We start from the raw sequence: 4504 nt of genomic DNA on the forward strand, positions 1-4504 counted from the left end.
CGTGAAGTGCGAAGGCAGTTAAACAGATATTGGTGGAGGCAGGTGGTAGCGTAATGGTTAGCGTGCCCATCTCCCAAATGCAAGATGGTGCATTTGGACTATCAATTTAAATGCTTATGAATGGCGCTCATTAGCGCAATATTTCCGTTCACAGTGAGCCAAACCGGCTGTCGTATCCCCAGTAGAATCGATTTAAATGGCTTTAATCCCATGGACATTATATCGTCGCCAACTTCCAAAGGATTGGAGTCGTCAAAATGGGATACAGTTGACAGGGAAATCAGGAGGTTGATGAACGGCAAGAAGGCAGAAGCTTGCACAAGACCTCGGGGATATAAAATGACTTTTTGAGCAGCTTGGTCAGGGGGTCACGCAATGGTTTCCACGTCTATTAACAATCCTCGAAAATATGAACAGAGGCCGACAAAAAATCGGGCATCTTGGGAAAGGCGAAACCGCTGGAAATTTCAGGACAGCATTAGCCTAAATATATAAGATGAATTAAAAATAAGAAACCATAACGTTGACAGGGTGGCCAAATTTTGGCACAAATAAATTGGCTGTTGAAGCAGTTCAGCTGAAACGCAATGGTTCGAAAGAAGGCGAGAATGTCGGCAAGTGTTGAACAAAGGGCAAGTAGGTCCTGTGGCCGACGCCAGCACTCGGCAGCTGTCAAGCGACTGCTCGTATTAGCGAGATGCCTGGTCGTCAGTAGTTACAGTAAGATTCGGGTCTGAAATATTGGACGCGGACTCCATCACATTGAATACAGTGCATTCTACGGTGTCATTCTTCGACAGATGGTACCGATTCTCGCGCAATGAGTGTGGGAACAAATTGTATGACGTGCCGGCTGTCACCTACCTCCTACTGCCAACATTCCTTCTTTTCCATAGTTGCTTAGCTTTTATAGGGTTCGGCTGCTAATCACGAGGTCTCGGGATCGAATCCCAACCACGGCAGCCGTATTTGAATTTGTGTGAAATGCGAAAACCTGCGTATTTAGGATTAGGCGGACGTTAAAAAATCCCAAGTTGTCTAAATTATTCCCGAATCCTCCACTACGGCGTGCCTCATAATTAAATCGTGGTTTTGGCAAGTACAACCTCATATTGTGTTATGTAACATTCGTTAAGGATGTCCTGGGCAGTCGCACAACTCTTCAATACAATTAAGTGTCATGAGTTGTGCGCGAGGTCTTTGAGTATGTAGATAGCCTTTATGGCGTTCGATAGCTGCTAGTCTACATTGCGGCTATATAATAAAGGCGGAACGGCAACATAGTAGAGAATGTGGAGAACATACAAATCCCGCATATATTACTGCACAATAATTTTAAATAGCGTTCTTGCTTCACGCACGTGGATAACCGCCATAGGAGACTACATTGGAAACTAACTGCAAGTACTGTATATGCCATACCCAGGGGTGTACCTGGCCTGATGGCCAGTAAATGTGACTTAATATTGCGAGCAGCTTCGGCCATAGCATGCTAACGGAAGACAACACAGACTGAAGTGACTAGCGCAAGAGTGGACAAGGGACACTAAAGAGGCTACAAGGACAAGCGCCCAGTTGGAAGTTTGCGCTTATCCTTGTCGCATCTTCATTGTCCCGTGTCCACTCTTGCGCTAGTCACTTTAGCATGGAATACCCACTAGCCCGGTCTCACACCCTGCGACGACACAGGGACAGTTTGCTCAACTCTTGTGTCGTGACATTTGTGTCAAGGTAAAAAACCAGCATATCCATGTATATGTCTTAATACTTAAGCACATCTAGATTTGCTGATGCGGCGGTTGCCCATGTGTGCGCATTGCAAAGTCGCTAGTGAAATAATTGTGTGCACCTAAACGAATTCAATAGGGGAAAATCAAAATACGCCCATGACGACGTCTCTAGTAGACGCTGTGCGATGTTCGGACGTTAAAAATGTGTGCTGACTGAAGAAAGGCTGCCCCGAAGTGCTTCTGGCGGTTAGACTAGCTTATTTACTCCGTAGAATGAAAAAAAAGAAAGAAAAAGGAAAAAAAGAAGAAAAGCACCGCATCAAAAGCCATGAATCAACCATTGCTCGTCACGACTAAACGCCCTTAGGATGACGAGTAATTTCCAGGCGACGAGCGAATACGCTTTATCAAGAACACTGATAACGCCGGCGGGACTAGCATTGTGGCGAAGTTCAACGGGCAGGGATAGATTTGATATTCTTTATTTTTGTTTGATTGACGTCAGCACGCTTTACCGCGGGAAGTTTGGACAGTTTAAGGTCAGTACGCCAAGTGGTGGCACTCACGCGAGCTAAACCCTTGTGCATAAAGAAATTCAACAAGAGGGGACACTCTTCAACAACTGGCAACAGGAAAGACGTCACGCCTAGTTTCAACAACATCCGTTAGTTGACGCGAGAATCAGAAATAAAGAATGTGAAATAAACTTCCAGACAACGTTTTATTTTTTTTTATTCCTTCCCACTAAAGGCGAAAAAGTTTTGCGTGTAAATGAACTTATACTTTGCAACTTCTTGTTGCGTTGCCTAGCAACAAGCTAGCGGCACGCCAGACGCGCGTGCATACGTCATACGCCAGACAAGCCGCAGGAGTGAGCGAGGCCGGCTGCGCATGTGGAGCTCGCGTGCTCGGCGAGCCGTCTCTTTTCGATGTAGCCCGTTTTTTGGGCTCCCGGCGTTCTCTTGTGTTCCGTCTGCATTTCGACACGGCACCGCTGCACTACTGGACAACAGCAAGGTGAGGAATTTTGTTTGACACTCTGCGACGCACTTCAAGTGCATTTAGGCTTACTGCACAAAACTGAACCTATATAGTGACGCAGTTATCGAAAAACAGCTCCGCAGTCCAAGCCTAGTTAATATGAGTTAATTACTCGTACTGGGAGATGTTTGCGACGCTTTCCATGAGCCCAAGCATAATTATAACCTGTTTGGGTAGTTTTTGGGCACGCTCGTCGCACCTGGCTTTCTGACGAAAAGCACCTTGGCAGTGTGACGCAGTTTCCCGTGTACTGAATCTTACCGGGACAAGTTTTGGCGCTTTCTCTGACCCAAGACATTATTGTAACTAATTTCACTACTTTTTGGGGTACTTTTCAAGCACAGTGGCCGCACTCAGCGTAGTGGCGCAGTTAGCGAAAAGCAGCTCGGCTGTGTGCCGCAGTTAGTTTAGCGTGTACTGAATCTTACTAGTAGAAGTTCGTGACGCAGTCTCTGACCCGAAAAAGTATTGCAATTTATTTGGTAACTTTTTGGGATATCTTGAGGCTTGCTCGCCGCGCCTGGGGTTGTGAAGGTGTTAGCAAAAAAGCAAGCCGGCCATAGTGAGTTAGTTTTGCGTGTACTGAATTTTAGTGAGACAAGTTTGTGACGCATTTTATAGCCCTGCAACAACATATACCTTATTTCAGTACTCCCGTCTCGAAAACGCGACGAGCGATTGCCGAGAGTGATAACACGGGAGTGTTGCATGCGCCGGCAGGACCTGTAAAAGATAACACGGAGGAGCTCAAGAACATGACATTTATGTATTTTGAGCGACAGAAAACAGGCTTTGCACCCACGAGTCTGACTTGAGTGCGATTAGAAGGCATTCTGTGAGCGTGTAACATGGTCTGGCTGAGCCTATGTTGAAGCCACCTTTGTGTACTTGGCGTACCATCGTGTCGACTGAGGCCAAGTTGTTTTGGAAACGCGCAGTCCCCCGTGTATTTGTGCACTTAAAGTGCAGGAAATAATGCCCGGGATAGGAGGGGTGCTTGAGATCGGATGTTCAGATTTTATGGCATTGTTTGGGAGGAGTCTTTGCTGCAGAATGTACGAAAAAGTGAATTTATCTGTAATGCCGCTCATTCACCACTTACGCACATTTCGCCTCTATACGCAATACTCCTGTTAGGTCGATATACCGAAATGATACATGCTTGTAATTTACTTTCTTTCAGCTGATGGCATCCGGTGGAGCATCGTACGGCAACGACTGCTGCTTACCTGGTGCCACAACTTTGGATGAATGCAGAAGCCCGGAACGAGCATTTATATAGAGCAAAATAAACATTTCATCATTTCAGAAGGCGTCTTTCGTTTTCTTTATGAAATTGCACCTGACAGATTCGGCGCAGTCTTGTAAAGGTCAATCGCAATCATTTCTACTTAATAATGAAACGATTGCGCGCCAAGGCCACGCGAGGTTCAGCAGAAGCGAAAAAAAAATGAATGACGCACCAAGCAGCGGAGCCGGCGCGGCGTGTACCAACTGGTGTTCAAAACGCGCGCGACCAAAACCGAAACCGGAAGGAGTCAACAACATCCGCTTGGTGTGCTACAGTCAATTCGGCCGCTGGGCTCTATGGGAGTGTCCGCTCTTGTTGAAATTTCTTTCTTTATGCCTTGTGTCCAGAAAAGCTGGATACGCTTACGCCATTCCAAACTTTAGCCTCCTGTGCGTAAGAACTGATGCCTGAAAGGAACCTCACCCAGCTGCCTCTCTTCGCC

The 4504-nt window shown here is 46.4% G+C and overlaps 1 long non-coding RNA gene across 1 annotated transcript; it reads left to right on the forward strand.

Annotated features, from left to right (window-relative positions):
* Positions 1-2504: 2504 nt before the first annotated feature.
* LOC142584144 (uncharacterized) lies at positions 2505-4082 on the forward strand. Its single transcript, XR_012828712.1, has 2 exons — positions 2505-2747; positions 3955-4082. It is a non-coding gene; the product is annotated as an uncharacterized LOC142584144 (long non-coding RNA).
* The last annotated feature ends 422 nt before the right edge of the window (positions 4083-4504 follow it).

The sequence above is a fragment of the Dermacentor variabilis genome, chromosome 6 (assembly GCF_050947875.1).
Source record: "Dermacentor variabilis isolate Ectoservices chromosome 6, ASM5094787v1, whole genome shotgun sequence".
Lineage (NCBI taxonomy): Eukaryota > Metazoa > Arthropoda > Arachnida > Ixodida > Ixodidae > Dermacentor > Dermacentor variabilis.